The sequence below is a fragment of the Lactuca sativa genome, chromosome 9, assembly GCF_002870075.4.
Source record: "Lactuca sativa cultivar Salinas chromosome 9, Lsat_Salinas_v11, whole genome shotgun sequence".
Taxonomy (NCBI): domain Eukaryota; kingdom Viridiplantae; phylum Streptophyta; class Magnoliopsida; order Asterales; family Asteraceae; genus Lactuca; species Lactuca sativa.
In genome coordinates this window covers 58,611,930-58,629,506 of record NC_056631.2, presented here as the reverse complement: position 1 = coordinate 58,629,506, position 17,577 = coordinate 58,611,930, and the positions used below count along the sequence as shown (strand labels likewise).

General features: G+C 34.1%; 1 pseudogene; it reads left to right on the top strand.

Annotated features, from left to right (window-relative positions):
* The first annotated feature begins 1,232 nt into the window (after window positions 1–1,232).
* Window positions 1,233–1,937, top strand: LOC122196081 (peptidyl-prolyl cis-trans isomerase FKBP15-1-like; annotated as a pseudogene).
* The last annotated feature ends 15,640 nt before the right edge of the window (window positions 1,938–17,577 follow it).

Sequence of the window (17,577 nt, the reverse complement as noted above, 5' to 3'; positions counted from 1 at the left end):
GTGGCAGCAATGGGACATTCTTTAGGGTTGTTCTCTTAGTTCGTAGAGAAAAGGTATTGTTTGGAATCTGGATTTGGATATCTTCACTTGTAATTGTTTTCTTAGAACTTTAAATATATTTCAACTTTTTTTGATTTTACAGTATGATGAAGCACTTGAATATGTCGAAAGAGCAAGGAAGTGTTTGGCAACTGAGCTTGCTGCTATGGTTAGTTTCCAAATTCCAACATCAAACCATAAACCCTAAACCCATGTGTGTGCTGACTATGTGAAAATGTGTCTGAATTAGAAGTGGTATTCATATTTCCTTTAATCATTTTGCTACTAATTTAATGAAATTTCTGTTCTAAAGGATCATCATAATTCATATTCATGTTATTCTTGTTTGTGACAGGTCATCGATTACTATACTCTTCTAGTTGGAAACTCTATTTCCTTAAACTCCAGGTCATCATTAACTATTCTTGGTTGCTATTCCAACACATTCACAAGTATTTATGCGAGCTACTTTCTTTAATATCAGAATTATGGTCATCATTCAGTCTCCCAGCAGCTAATCGTCCTGTTCATGGACCCCCGGTAAAGTGTGCTTTTACTATCTGTCTTTTGTACAATACACAGGTGTCAAAGGGCAATAATGTAATTTGACTTTCTGATCAGATCCTGCACCTAGTTGAACAACTTTTTCTGGCCCTGAATGATGAGTTCAGGAGATATCTTCTTATAATTCTTCTATTTGGAGATGGAAAGACTCCACATTATATGAAAGTTGATCGGGACAAATGGGCTGATGAAGATGATGATGCAGGTATGGTGATTGTTACTAATTTTTTCACCCACCATTTCTATATTTAATCATGTTATACGTATATTGTATTCAGAAGTTTAGTTAAATATGTTTTTTAGGTCCTGCTGCTGACCTTGACATGGGAGGTATGGTGATTGTTACTAATGTTTTTTAGGTCCTGCTCAGTAAGAAAATAGTTTCTTAAAATATTATTACTGAAGTTTCTTTCTTTTTATATCACTAATGACTTATCCTCATACAGAAATTCGGTGCGTGGGAGGCATGAGCAAGCCTGACATCGGTGATTTCTCTATGGGTGATGACCTTGAAGAAATATCTCATGTTTATTGTGTAGAGTGGCCCTGACATTGACATGAAAATAGAGGATACATGGGGCGTCAACTAGCGAGCCCTACAAGATCTGTTTGAATTAACAGAGACAAGGATGGATGTAATAAAGTATGAGGTTGGAGTTCAACTGATTGAAATATACAATGAACATGTCAAAGATTTGTTGGTAATTGATGGCTCCAATAGAAGATATCCTTTCAATTCTCTACCCTTCCTTCTCATGTTTATTTTTTTTTTAATTTTTTTAAACCTTGACAACCTACACGTTGGATATATGAAACAAGTCCCAGCTTAATGATCTTAATGTTCCGGATGCGTCTTTGGTTTCTGTATCACTTAATGAATGATTGTATTTGTATGTATATCTTTGAACATTCTTTTAAGCTCTTGTTTTGCAGGGGAAACTTACTGATGGAACTGTTTTTGATTCCAGCTTTGAAAGGGGTGACCCAATTGAATTCGAACTGGGTACTGGTTAGGTGATAAAAGGTATAAAATCATATGATATGACCCAATTTGATTCTTATGAAATTCAATTCTTATATATATTATGGAAGTTAACAAAAATAGTGTATTCCAGGATGGGATCAGGGACTATTGGGAATGTGTGTTGGGGAGAAACGTAAGTTGAAGATACCTTCAAAGCTGGGGTATGGAGACCTGGATTCACCACCTACTATCCCAGGTACGTAATAATTCCTCCGCCTTTTTGAGCATATTTATTTTATAGGGAAAATGTGTTTTGATTTAATGGGTAAAAATATTAATAAATTGAAGAAATTAATTTTTGATAAGCAGGTGGGGCTACACTTATATTTGATAAACAGTGAGCTATGAGTATGATCACAAGAATCCAGATCGTGACCTTTTAGTAGGAGGAGATAATTCTAGATTTGATACTTTGATTTTGTTCCCTAGTATCTTCAAAAACAAAACATATATGTCTTGTACAAGTATTCGGGACACCATTTTAACTCCTTGTTTCACTTAGGTTGAAGTGACGAGGTTAGAGAACTTAATATTGATATTTTAAAGCAATTAAGAAAACTAAACAAAAAGACTATTGTTTTTATTTAATATGCTAATTAGAGTTAATATAATATTAAACAAATCTTGTTCGAAGGATAATAGCAGCAAACTTGAAGAACTACCCGAGCAAGTTTTCTAAAGCAAAGGGAAGGAGAGTTGGTTCAAGAAAAGGCTGAGGTTAAGAAGCTTGCAAGGTTTCTAAAGCAGGTTAGTAATAGTATTTCATTATTTTCTAAAGCAGGCTAGTGAACAATCTCATGGCCCTATGATTGAACCTTCAAATGACATCTCTAGACTTATGTTTCTGTATTGCAGGATTGGGCCAATGAACTCTAAAATCAAGCAACGAAAGGTTGTAAAAAGCATAGAAAGCATGCAATATTAACTAACCCTTTACCTTTATCTGTATCTTTATTTGTATCTGTACCTGCTATTTTATTGATGGTTGTGTGTTGGATTGATAGTTAATGTTGGATACGGTTGAGGCTGGAGAAGAACTGATGCCACATAGGATTCCGGTTGACATGTCACCTAATTAGCAACTGCACATGAAGAAGCTGGGAATTCTAGAGTGGGAATTGGGACAAGTAGTGATTTATCCCCTTCTACAAATGAGTTTACTTTCTTACCCTTTTACCCTTTTACCAATGAATTTACATTATTATTCTTTTTTTTACAACTGATTTTACCTTCGTACCATTTACGGTTATCCAGGAGCTGGATGCATTTTAGATCCCATCATCTTAATCTTAACTTGGTTGAATTTGTTTATCAGTTTGTAACTTGTGGTTTGATTTGGTTTCATAATATTCATAGTTAGTTAGACTTCGTTATGGAGCTACTTTCCTAACTCGAAAGTAAACAGGTGAGTTACTATATATATATATATATATATATATATATATATATATATATATATATATATATATATATATATATATAGGAAATAAGATGGAATAAATGGTTGTGGCTGTGTACAAATACTGGGCATATAAAATTTTATAAAATTGTAAATGTGGTGCAAGGGTAGTTCTAAATATTTTCATCTGGTTTCAGGAGTTACTCAAGGAAAATGCAAATGGTAGCAAATACTGGGCATATGGAGGTCACTTTGGAGATACACAAAATGACTTAAATTTCTGCTTAAATGGTCTCATATGGCTTGATCGGACTCCTCATCCTGCTGTAAATGGTGATTACTATAATTTTTTTGCTTATTATTTAGGTTTTTGTTTGGTTATTTCCAACAAAAATGTTTCCATGATGAATCTTTTGGTAGAGACAATGTATAAGAATTACTTCATTGAGCTAATTATGATGCGATCCTTTGTTTATTTGTTTTCAGAGGTCAAGTATTGCTATCAACCAATTAAAATTTCGTTCACCAATGGCGTAATTAAGGTATCAATATCATCACTCTTACTGTCTATATCATTTTCATGAAAATGTTTATGTTGCGTATTCTATATTCATATGTCCAGTTGTGCTTTCTATATATCAAATGTTAACCTTGGTATTTGCGTTTTTTGTTCATAGATTACAAACACCAATTTCTTTCAAACAACAAAAGATCTAGAGTTTAATTGGGTGATTGAAGGTGATGGATGTAAACTTGATTATGGAACTCTCAGTCTACCAACATTAGAGTTTAATTGAGTGATTGAAGGTGATGTTGGTTCTTGAAACGAGACTCAAGATATCATATTTTGGCATGGCTAGAAGCTTTGGAGGAAAGGAGACTCAAGCAAAAATAAACACAGAGAGTTGTTGGCACATAGTATGCTAGATGATGCAATTGTATATAAATGAGTTCATTTTTTTATAACATTTACTCACTACTGGAATAATTATTTGTATTTAACATATTAGTGAACTGAATTATCTTTGTTATTTATGGTATTTTATTTTGTATTATGAGATTTTTTATGTATTATTTAATTTGAAAATTAGTAAATCTATAAATAATATTTTTTTAAACATTTAAAATTATGATACGCAAAAATGTGTGTCATCTTCATTTATGACATGGCCTTTCTTGACAGGGGATTTCTTGATACGCATTGCGTGTCATTAACACGTGCGTCGTAACGTTACGACACGCGAATGTGTGTCGTCTTCCTTTATGACTGGGCCTTCCTTGATACGCATTGCGTTCGTAAACACGTGTCGTAATTGCGCGTCGTAAATGCGCGTCGTCTATAGACGACGCGCAAAAGTGCTTCCTCTCTCTTTATGACAGGGCCTTCCTAGACGCACATTTGCGCGTCGTCTAAGCCTTTTACGACGCGCAATGAGCGTCGTAAAAGGTTGTTTTTCTAGTAGTGTTTATGAGATCCAACCACCCCAACAATCAATAACAAGAAGCCAAAGGGACAAAAATACATCTCTAATAACTTTTCAATGATAAAATCGAGTCTTGTACACTTACAAAGGTCTAGAAGAGTTCCAAACTGAAGAATGGGGGCTTGCTTGATGGATCTTTGCTTCCTTTTTCCTCTTTCTTCCTTCTTAATCTTCAAAAATGGGAGAGAAAGACGACTAGGGTTTGTTTCAGTGCTTGAGGGCCGATGGGGGCTGAGGGTGAACAAACCCTAGCCTCCTCATTTCTTTAAATAGGGAGCAAAACCCGGAAGCATAAGATTTCATTCGAGCCATCAATACCTCGTGTTCGAAGAGGAAACACGCCATGGTTCCTATAATGAAACCCATGTATTTTCTTATCTGGACACGATGTGTTGGTGCCCCCAAGACGCCGTGTCCAATCCTCAAAAGGTGATTTATACCCAATAGTTACTCCTCAAATTATGGGTGTTACACTAACATGCATTAAATGTTCCATTTCGACCATATTTTTTATAGTTTCTTTTTCATTTTCTTTTTTCTTGGAAACATCATATTTAGACTCTTGCTCCTTGGGTTGATCTTTAGATTCATTTTTTCTACGTTGGTTTCCTGGCTAACCATCAGTTGGCTGATCATCAACTGACTAAACGCCAATTGTTTGTTCCATGCCAGTTTGTTGTTCTTCACAAATGACAACTTTGTATGGGGTCTGTGTTATAAAATCCACCATTTGACTAGCACACTGATATTTTTCCTTACAAAACATGTATATTCTCTTCTTTCATTACACATAACAGATTCGTCAAAGATCATAAATTTTCTAATAATAAATTTTGGAGTTCTTCCTTCATCTGTACACTATAATAGATAAGCTTTCTATGTATTTGTATATACTAGAAATTGGCTCTTCATATCCCTCAATTCTAGTATACAATCATTAACATAACCCTAATCAGGGAATAAAAATATACATAAATCATAAAAGTCAGAGAATTTTCAAGACCATACCTCTTGAGGAAAAATTAGGTCAATTGTAGTTAATGGAGACCTATTTACCAAATAACAAGAAATGTTGATTGGTTCTACCTAAACCGCTTCGATAAACGATTAATTAAATGTATACACCTTACACATTGTATAGGCACTTGGTTCATTCATTCTGCCACTCCTTTTGTTGTGATGGTTGTCTTGTAGTGTGGTGCCTCACGATACTTTATGTTTTGTATAAATCATCGAATAGTGCATTTCAAAAATCTAACTTGTTATTTAATATGAGTGTCTTGACTTGTTTCCTTATTGATTTTGCAACCATAGTTTTCCACTCTTTGAACTACCCAACACTTCATAATTTTTCTTCAAAAAAATACAACTACACCTTTCCTGAATATACATCAATGAAAGTCAACCGTACCTTCCTTGTATGAATGTGATACAATGAAACATTTTTGAATAATAACAGCAATATGAAAGAATAACGTGTGCAATTATTGAAGCCATTCCTATTAAGCTTAATTGAGATACATGAAATCCTTATATTATTAGTTAAGTTACATCATGTTAGAGTATACATCAAATTATATTATTAGAATACCAAATATGCATTAAGTCAATCTACTAGAATCTTTACTTGTTAAAATAGCATGAAAAGTTCTATCAGAATCCAATAATAAGATTTCAAACTAAAAGGGGATTTCATTTACTCATTCATCAAACAAAGCATGTTGCAAAGACAACTCATATTCTCTATTGGTAAGTGGTAAACTAAAATAGAGTTAAGATTTGAAAAAGAAGAAAAAAAATTAAGAGAAACAAGTAACACATACCTATTACTTAAATTGGTGGTGAGAAGATTCGTTGTTGGGGCATTTTTGATGAATTTTTTATGGCATTTTGTTGAATAGGACATGATTTTTTAGGCATTCCCATAAATATCTGTCGTGCAACATATATAGACAATACATAGTCACATGTCAAGCATAAAGAAACAAAGATAACTCAATTGAAGAAAAAAATCAATTCAGAAATCAATAGTATTAACTTTTTATCTCTAAACAAACTAGAGATTCTTATGAAGTTTTCATAGATGCCAAATCAATTTCTAAATGCAATAGGAAAATGACACTAAAGAAACAAACTATGTTTTAATTATATAGACTTTATTTTAATAATAATGGAAGAAAAAAAAAGTTAAATAGTTAAAAAACAAGAAATAAAATGCCTAAATTTGAAACAAGTAATTCACAAACTAATTTCACACAACACAATCCTTCATTTGCTAAACGGTTAAATCTTTATATATGTGCAATCGATGTAAGTATCCTAAAGGATCTTTACAAAATGAAGAGAATTTTGTGTATATACATTTGTATCATAGTGCATACATTTATAACTACAACTTTCGTTAGGGCTTGGATTTTGCATCAAATGCCCTTCTTTGTTGTCTGATGGTTGTGGTGTTGGGGTACGACGAAACCTACATATCTATTTCTGCGATAAATGACAGTAGAGAGGGAGGAAGAAGAAGTGGCAGTGATGAGATGATGATGATGAGGGACGAGGAATGTTGTGGAGGTGTGACTCGATGATAATTATGAATATGATGATGGGGGTTGATGGTTTGTAAGGTTTTAAAACTGATTTTCCTACTTTAAAGGGATATTAGATGTTTTGAATATTTATTGTAGTTAAATACAGCTATGATTGCAATTATACTCTTATATTATTTACTAATTATTTAAATTTCACTAAATTTTGATTAGTTTCTACATCCAGACAATATATAAAAAAACATATGAACTCTCTCTCTCTCTCTCTCTCTACATATATATATATATATATATATATATATATATATATATATATATATATATATATATATATATATATATAAACCTAATCTAAAATCGAATCAAGCCTTTATTTTGTCGGTTGGTCATCAACCAAGTTAGCAGCTGGTCAACAAATCTACTACTGTGACATCCCCGATTTTCTCGCCCAGAAAAGACTGTTTTATTTTTGCTTATTTTAAAACAGAGTTTATAAATGCGAAATTTGGTCCTGTAAAAGTATTGTCAAAGAAATGTTTTTCATTGATTTATCAAAACTTGCGATGTCATATTTGATATAGAAACATAGGCATAAATTTTGACGGACCTTACAATAATTACCCTAGTGGCCTGTAAGCTAATTAAATCCCATAGCAGATAATTACACTATTATCCAAGCACCTTCCTATCACTTCCTGTGATACAAAGAAACTGTGTGGGTCGGGATGGGAAATCGGGTGAGCAGATAGTGTTTTCAATCCACAATAATATAATTTAAATTCTTAAAATATGTATTCCATACCCAATAATTAACTCGAATTATCCATTCCTATTATTCTCACTCCTTGATCCTAAAACAATATTCGCAAGGGAATCTATCCTAAAGGATACCTGAGTGAACAATATTGCCTTGGGATTCCTCGACAATATATGTTAATAAGGCACCCATGAAGGTGAATAGAATATCCCCATGTATAGTTCATTTATACCTACAGGTCGTAATCAAGTCCGTATGTGGTCTTTCAACATCTACAGGTCAAAGACTTGTCAATGTATATGTCATTAACACCTACTGGTCATAGACATGTGTGTGTTAGATTCCTTAACACCTAAAAGTTGTAAACATGTCCGTGTATGACTTATAAACATATATGTAAATTCAAAACTGAGTGCACGAACTAGGTATGAAAACTCAAACTTTGAATTAACTTAAGATCAATGTCAGCTAATAATGGGGATCCGGTCAAGTTTGGTAAACCAGTCTTCTCTCAGAGTTAAGAGAATCAACAAAGTACTCAAAAGTGTAAAAAGATTAAGTATGAACAATGTAAATCTATTCAAGAACAATAAGAATGTTAGAGAGAATGATTCTTGATTGATGTGAGAAATAAATATATTCCACACTACTTTTAATACAAAGGTGACTACTCCTTAAATAACAAAGGTGTAACTAATAGACAAACTAAAAAAGTAAGTGTGGACTAGAATACATCTAAAGATCAACAGACCGACACAGCCGCTTCTGTTGATCTTGTCCTATGTACTATACTATCAAACTATAAGATCAAAACAAAATAATACTTAGAATCATAAATGCACATTACAGAATTAGAAACATTTATCTCTAAGATGCATCTCGAACTTGTCTTCTGCTTTGGATTAGTCTGCATTTCAGAACTCCTCATCTCAGACCTTCTTCACTTCATATTGTATTAGGGTCACTTTTCATGTTCTATCAATCTCCCCTTAAGAGACCTTTGCAATCATTCAACTTATCACTTCACTTCGTCAAACACAAAAAAGTAGGCACTATGGAGCCAACTTTGGACTTCGATTTACCATTGGAGACGCTCAATAAATTTCTTCTTGATGTAGTCAGAAGAATCACTCTTGACAACATTCGAAATGAACTTTTGAAGAATCTTGGTAGGAATGAGATGTTTGTTAAGCACCTTGAAAAATTCATTTTGATTGGTCTTCTTCTTGAGGTAGACATAACCGAGTTTTGGTTCTTCAATTGGTCCTTCTGCAAAGATTTGGGCTTTAGGAATTTAGGTAGAGATCTTGGACAAAAAGTTTTCGTTCCTAAGAGATGAGCGAATTCCATATCTAATTGCCAGAATTCAACGATATAGTCCTTCAGAAAGCAGATAGTAGAGTTGTAAACTCTGATTTTTTATAATATCGAAGGTGAGCAGCTATGACAAGAATGTCATTTGGATTCATTGAAGGGAAGTTTGCATCAGTGATGGTGATGGTGGAATTCTTGTTTTGAGAAATGAAGTACTTGTACAGAAGACAATCAAGATCGAACTTGCTTTGGACTTTTCTATCATGACCAACTATCTTGATAATTCGCTTCTGAGACCACACGTCTTTCTGGGATCATGCGTTCATAGAGTAAAAAGTTATCAATCTCTCACGCTTAGTTCAGATGATGATTTGAGGATAGTAGGTTGGATGCAGGGGTGTGAACTTGATATAATAACGTCCATACAGAGACATTGGTAGGTTTAGTTGATCAACATATTGAGTTGGAAGATCAAAATACATGAAGGAAAAAAATGTAGATCATGAAAAATCCCTTGTCGGGTGAGAGGAGAAATGCCCAAAATCAGATTTGGATGGTCCTTGAGAGGTTGAATCTGAATGCCTTCTTCCAATGCTTGTTGTAATTGTTCCTTTGACCAACCCTATGACGTTTTAAATGACTTCATTGGACTGTCAAAATCAGTAACTATTTGTTTTCCTTTTTCTGTAGGTAGATCAAATTGAGATGAGATGGAGGAGATGATTTGTTGTCCTGATTCAGTAATGAAAAACTCAGATGGAGAAGGGAGCAAGGACTCATCAGGAATCTCATCCGATGTTCTGATTAGAGAACCTTTGGTCAATCTGGACAATCTTCGAAGTAGAATCGTAGGAGGCGTTGATTGACTGTCTCAGAAGGCATCAATTGCTAGCTTTGTTTTAACATTCGCCATGTATTGGATCTTTTTAAACATTTCAGACAAGGATGATGTCCAAGAGACTGAGATACATTTCATCTTCTCTACTTCGGAAAGGACTTTTGTTGGAGGTTCTCTGATGGCTTGTAATCCAAGAACTACATCATCAACAAGATCGTATACATCAACATCATCATCATCATCAACTTTAGAAGTGTTTACTTCCACAACTTCTTTGTTATAGTCTTCATCTTGGAGAGCAAATTACGAGATTGATCTCCATTGTACTGTTCGTTGTTCTTCCACATGTTTTTCTCCCCCTCTTGCATAGGATGGCCCTACCTCCGATAAAAACGCTGAAGCGAACTTGAGCTCACTCAGGAATTTAAAAACTCGTTGAAATCTAGTGTTGATTTTCTAGGAAATAATATCATAGGCTTCGGCAGTGGGAGCTTGAGCTTTGAGGTGATTAAAGGTTTCATCAATGATATCAAGCGTTTCATCAAACTTGTAGTTCAGAAAATCCAAGTGATGTTGAGCTGCACGAATGACATTGATAAACACTTCTTGCAAAAACATGTTCATAGTGTCTTTGTGACGAATTTCTTTCTCCAACCTATGAATTTGTTATTCATGTCGAATGTGAGCTTGTTTAATCAGATTCTTAGTAGCCAAAAGTGTATCATCATGAACTTTGAGCATAGTAGTGACTGTGGAGATGTGATAACCCATATTTTCCTTATAACATGCTTCAACATCTTCAAGAGTACGACTTAGACAAAGTGAGATAAGTTGATACAATTGATTTACATGATCAAGTTTGGAAGGAGTGTTAGCTTTGATCTCTGAAAGTGATTTAAGCACCAAGTCAAGTTTTGACTCAAGGCCTGCAACTTTTTGAGTGACCTTGTCGGCCTTGGATTTGGTGTAGCAACATTATCTAAGAGTTTCGAAATTCCTAATGGATCTGCAATGTTTTCATCGGAGGAATCAGTATCCAAGGTGGAACTTTCTGACTTGTGATCAATATTGTATTTGCTCTTGTCATCATCGTGTGGAGCTTCTTGAGCCCTGTCAACAAAATCTACCCAATGCTATTCAAAAATACCCGATCTTCCTTTACCTTAACCATGTATTAGACCGGTTGTGGCTTTCGAAATAGGAGGGACAACTCCTGCTTCGTAAAGCTTGGAATCAGTGACATGGGTCATTGATTGTGCTTGTATTGAGGAGAAAGGGATGTTCAAATTAACTCGTGAGTGTATCCCATGGGGCTCCAAGGGACTTTGTTCAATGCCAAAACCACCTTTTTGAGTAGATGGGGGTAGATTATGTATAGATTCCCTGTGTGTGTGTATGTGATATTGATTTTGAAACTCCAAAGGGTACTTTGGAAGAGTGGACGAGAGGGGTAATCTGAGACCCAAAGTCTGGTCGACTGTTAATTTGTGAATCCTTTTGAGAGGATTAACTAGCTTTAGTTCTCTTTCTGGATTTGAATTTGGAGGGGGATGCCTTTCGCTTGGCAATCTGTTTCGTTGTGCCTTCTGAGGCAACATGTATATTCTCTTCCGACGCTATATTATCCAGGACCAGGACAGGTTGTGTTGAGTCGAACACAACCGAGGTCACAATATGGTCTTTGTGATGAGGTGAGTCAGAAGGAATAGTGAATAACATGTTGTTTAGGTAAGCGTCTTACAAATCCTAAATCATTTTGACTAGGAAACATATAAGTTTTGATAGTCTTGAAAGAACAATATACTTTCTGAAATCTCTCGGAGTTGAGTGGGACGGCTTCATGTCTCTCGGAGTAAATTTGTTGCAAAGTCAGAGCCCAAAATCTTGGACTCGGGATCTCGTTTGGTTTCCTCTTGACAATAAACTTTCTGAAATCTTGCCACAACACTTCCGGTAGATCAACGACGTCATTTTTGAAAGAACTTGAAGTTGGTGGTGCCTAGCTTGAAGGGGAAAGCTATAGATCCAAAATCTCTTTGAGTTTAGCTACTCCTTTGAGGTAAAAAGTCGAAAACTTGTTTATCTATTGCGTAGATCTCTTCCTTGGAAGTTTATTGTCATATTTGGCTCATTTTTGGATTGTTCATGGATTGAGCATTTCATGAAGTTATCACTTCAGATCTGGACGTTTTTTGGCCTCTTTGGGCTTAAAGTTTCAAGCTTTCTCAAGTTCTAGGCCCCTTTAATGCTTGAGGTCCCTTATTAAGCCTTCTTTGAGTTTTCGAGCCTCTTGGTGTCATGAATGGACGTAAAGTTAGCAACTTTACATGGTTCTCCAGCTCTTGGGATATCAGATCTACATTTTAAAGTGTTAGACTTGACAAAAAAGGACAGAATGTAAGGGCTTAATAAATAAGCATTTAATCCTTAAAGTCCGAAGTTTATCCTTTCTAAAAATGAAAATAACATCAAAACCATCCCAAAGGTTGGTGCTTTTTAAACATACATGTCCAATGCATGTCTTGAACCCATATTAGGTCAAAATGAGGATGTATGACCTAGTCTGAATGCATGGCTTCAAAACATGATTTTAGAGTAGATCCAAGACACTACTAGGTCACCTTCACCTGGAGATTCATAAAGTTACAAACTTTATGAGATCCAACCACCCCAACAATCAAGAACAAGAAGCCAAAGGGACAAAAATACATCTCTAATAACTTTGAATGATAAAAACCGAGTCTTGGACACTTACAAAGGTCTAGAAGAGTTCCAAACTGAAGAATGGGGGCTTGCTTGATGGATCTTTGCTTCCTTCTTCCTCTTCCTTCCTTCTTAAGCTTCAAAAATAGGAGAGAAAGATGACTAGGGTTTCTTTCAGTGCTTGAAGGGCCGATGGGGGCTGAGGGTGAACAAACCCTAGCCTCCTCATTCCTTTAAATATGGAGCAAAACCCGGAAGATTAAGATTTCATTCCAGCCATCAATACCTCATGTTCCAAGAGGAAACACGCCATGGTTCCCATAATCAAACCCATGTCTTTTCTTATCTGGACACGATGTGTTGGTGCCCCCAACACGCCATGTCCAATCCTCAAAAGGTGATTTATACCAAAAGTTACTCCTCAAATTATGGGTGTTACACTAACATGTGTTAAATGTTCCATTTCGACCATATTTTTTATAGTTTCTTTATCATTTTCTTTTTTCTTGGAAACATCATATTTAGACTCTTGCTCCTTGGGTTGATCTTTAGATTCATTTTTTCAATGTTGGTTTCCTGGCTAACCATCAGTTGGCTGATCATCAACTGACTAAAAACCAATTGTTTGTTCCATGCCAGTTTGTTGTTCTTCACAAATGACAACTTTGTATGGGGTCTATGTTACAAAATCCACCATTTGACTAGCACGCTGATATTTTTCCTTACAAAACATGTATATTCTCTTCTTTCATTACACATAACAGATTCATCAAAGATCATAAATTTTCTAATAATAAATTTTGGAGTTCATCCTTCATCTGTACACTATAATAGATAAGCTTTCACTGTATTTGTATATACTAGAAATTTTCTCTTCATATCCTTCAATTATAGTTTACAATCATTACCATAACCCTAATCAGGGAATAAAAATATACATAAACCATAAAAGTCAGAGAGTTCTCAAGACCATACCTCTTGAGGAAAAATTAGGTCAATTGTAGTTTATGGAGACCTATTTACCAAATAACAAGAAATGTTGATTGGTTCTACCTAAAACCGCTTCGATAAACGATTAATTAAATGTATACACCTTACACATTGTATAGGCACTTGGTTCATTCATTCTGCCACTCCTTTTGTTGTGATGGTTGTCTTGTAGTGTGGTGCCTCACGATACTTTATGTTTTGTATAAATCATCGAATAGTGCATTTCAAAAATCTAACTTGTTATTTAATATGAGTGTCTTGACTTGTTTCCTTATTGATTTTCAACCATAGTTTTCCACTCTTTGAACTACCCAACACTTCATAATTTTTCTTCAAAAAATACAACTACACCTTTCCTGAATATACATCAATGAAATTCAACCGTACCTTCCTTGTATGAATGTGATACAATGAAACATTTTTGAATAATAACAACAATATGAAAGAATAACGTGTGCAATTATTGAAGCCATTCCTATTAAGCTTAATTGAGATACATGAAATCCTTATATTATTAGTTAAGTTACATCATGTTAGAGTATACACCAAATTATATTATTAGAATATTTATTAGTTATGGAGAAACATTTGACTATACCAAATATGCATTAAGTCAATCTACTAGAATCTTTACTTGTTAAAATAGCATCAAAAGTTCTATCAGAATCCAATAATAAGATTTCAAACTAAAAGGGGATTTCATTTACTCATTCATCAAACAAATCATGTTGCAAAGACAACTCATATTCTCTATTGGTAAGTGGTAAACTAAAATAGAGTTAAGATTTGAAAAAGAAGAAAAAAAATTAAGAGAAACAAGTAACAAATACCTATTACTTAAATTGGTGGCGAGAAGATTCATTGTTGGGGCATTTTTGATGAATTTTTTATGGCCTTTTGTTGAATAGGACATGATTTTTTAGGCATTCCCATAAATACCTTTCGTGAAACATATATAGACAATACATAGTCACATGTCAAGCATAAATAAACAAAGATAACTCAAATGAAGAAAAAAATCAATTCAGAAATCAATAGTATTAACTTTTTATCTCTAAACATACTAGAGATTCTTATGAAGTTTTCATAGATGCCAAATCAATTTCTAAATGCAATATGAAAATAACACTAAAGAAACAAACTATTTAATTATATAGACTTTTTTTTAATAGTAATGGAAGAAACAAAAGTTAAATATTTAAAAAAACAATAAATAAAAATGCCTAAAATTGCTTTAAATTTGAAACAAATAATTCACAAACTAATTTCACACAGCACAATTCTTCATTTGCTAAGCGGTTAAATCTTTATATATGTGCAATCGATGTAAGTATCCTAAAGGATCTTTACAAAATGAAGAGAATTTTGTGTATATACATTTGTATCATAGTGCATACATTTATAACTACAATTTTCGTCAGGGCTTGGATTTTGCATCAAATATCCTTCTTTGTTGTCTGATGGTTGTGGTGTTGGGGTACGACGAAACCTACATATCTATTTACGCGATAAATGACAGTAGAGAAGGAGGAAGAAGAAGTGGTAGTGATGAGATAATGATGATGAGGGACGAGCAATGTTGTGGAGGTGTGACTCGATGATAATTATGAATATGATGATGGGGTTGATGGTTTGTAAGGTTTTAAAACTGATTTTCCTACTTTCCAGGGATATTAGATGTTTTGAATATTTATTGTAGTTAAATACAGCTATGATAGCAATTATAATCTTATATTATTTATTAATTATTTAAATTTCCCTAAATTTTGATTAGTTTCTACATCCAGCAATATATAAAAAAACATATGAACTCTCTCTCTCTCTCTCTCTCTCTCTCTCTCTATATATATATATATATATATATATATATATATATATATATATATATATATATATATAAACCTAATCTAAAATCGAATCAAGCCTTTATTTCATCGGTTGGTCATCAACCAAGTTAGCAACTGGTCAACAAATCAACGACGCTCTAAGAAGAGGATAGCCAAAGTGAAAAGTAGGAATGATTAGGATTCAAACTCCTTATATGTGTTGGAATTTCCGAGTTAGGTCGGAGAATAGAATGATGACTCCCGAAAGCCGAAACAGGTTGCATTTAATGCACAACCCAAAAGGGCTACCAATATGACAGTTATTATCCAAAGGATTAGACGTTTGTTTGTTCAATTTGGGAAAACCGCCAAATCAGTTCAAAATGCTTAGTAATTTTTTGGAATGTGTGCCAAAGACGTGGTTATTGAGAATTAAGTGAATAATAACCTTAATGATAACCTTAAAACTCATTTATTGCTGAGAAATTTGGAATAATCAAATTCTGAGATGGAATGTCATAATATACTTCGGAAAGAAATGAAAATCGTCATTGGTATATAATATAAATTTACAGATGGCACAATCTCTAAACAAATATCAGAGGTAGAAATGCATGAAGATCTTAGAGGATAAATTTTGGGAAAAAGATTAGAAATTCCGAGAACTGAAGGAACAAAGCTCAGATAGAGATAAGTGACAAAATCACATTACTAAATCAAATTTGAATTTCGATGTGTACATAGAAAAGCATTATGAGGAAAAACTTTCAAAGCATCCGATGTGATTATATTGGAATAATCTACAAGTAAGGTAGTATATTGAAAATCTTAAGACATGAAGAAAAAGTAAGAATAAAAGACATATAATGATCCGTTATTTTTCTAGAAGAAAAAATTTCGAGGAAGAAAAGTTTTAATTCTGAATCATTTGACTTTCTAATGTTTCCATTATAGAGTACAAACTTCATGAAACCCATTGAATTTGTTTTCTTCCAATGCCTTAGTAAAGACATTAGAAATTTCATCGTCAGATGGAACAAAAATGAGCTCAATGTTACCTTTTAGAACATGATCTTTAATAAAGTGCTACCGAATAACAATGTGCTTTGTCATGGAGAGCTGAATTGGATTGTGAGAGATCGCAATTCCACTTTGAGAGTTAGAATAGATAGGAATTTGTTGAAATCGGTAACCATAGTCCAGAAGCTGATACTTCATCCATAGAACCTACAATGTGCAGCTTGTGGCAGCATTGTATTCTGCTTTGGCTGTTGAAAGAGCAATGCAATTTTGTTTCTTGGATGACCAACTAACCAATCTTCCACCCAAAAATTGACAAACACCGGGTGTACTTTTTCTATCAAGTTGAATTCCTCCATAGTTTGAGTTGGTATAGGCTTGAAGAAGGAAACTATCATTTGCAGGATACCAAATTCCAAGGTTCTTTGTTCCTTTGAGATATCGGGATATTTGCTTAACCACCAAAAAATGAGACATCTTCTAATTAACCTGGAATCTAGCACACATACATGTTGACAACATGATGTGGGGATGACTTGCAGTGAGGTAGACTAGTGATCTAATCATTCCCCTTTACTTCTTCTCATCTACAACTACACCAGATGGGTACGTGAAGATTTTGTGTCTGAAACCACTGAAACTTTTCTAGAGGCACAAGTGTCCATAAAGTATTTCTTTGGAAGTTCGGAAATGTATTTTTCCTTATAAATGGAGATTCCTCTATTGGTCTGTTTGACTTGCAATTAGAGGAAGAAACATAATTCATGATTCATACTCATTTGGAATCGACTAACCATCAGTTTTGCAAAGTCAGCAACCATCCTTGGATCAATTGACCCAAAAATGATATCGTCAACATAAATTTGAACTAGCATGAGATTTTTCCCGTTTTTTCTTCGAAATAATGTGGGATCGAGAACTCTTCTTCGAAAACTGGAATGATTCAGAAAATCAGTGAGAGCCTCGTACCAGGTGCGAGGAGCTTGCTTGTGACCATTGATAGCTTTTTGAAGTTTATAGCAGTACGTTGGATATGAAAGATTTACAAATCTAGGAGGGTATTGAAGATACAC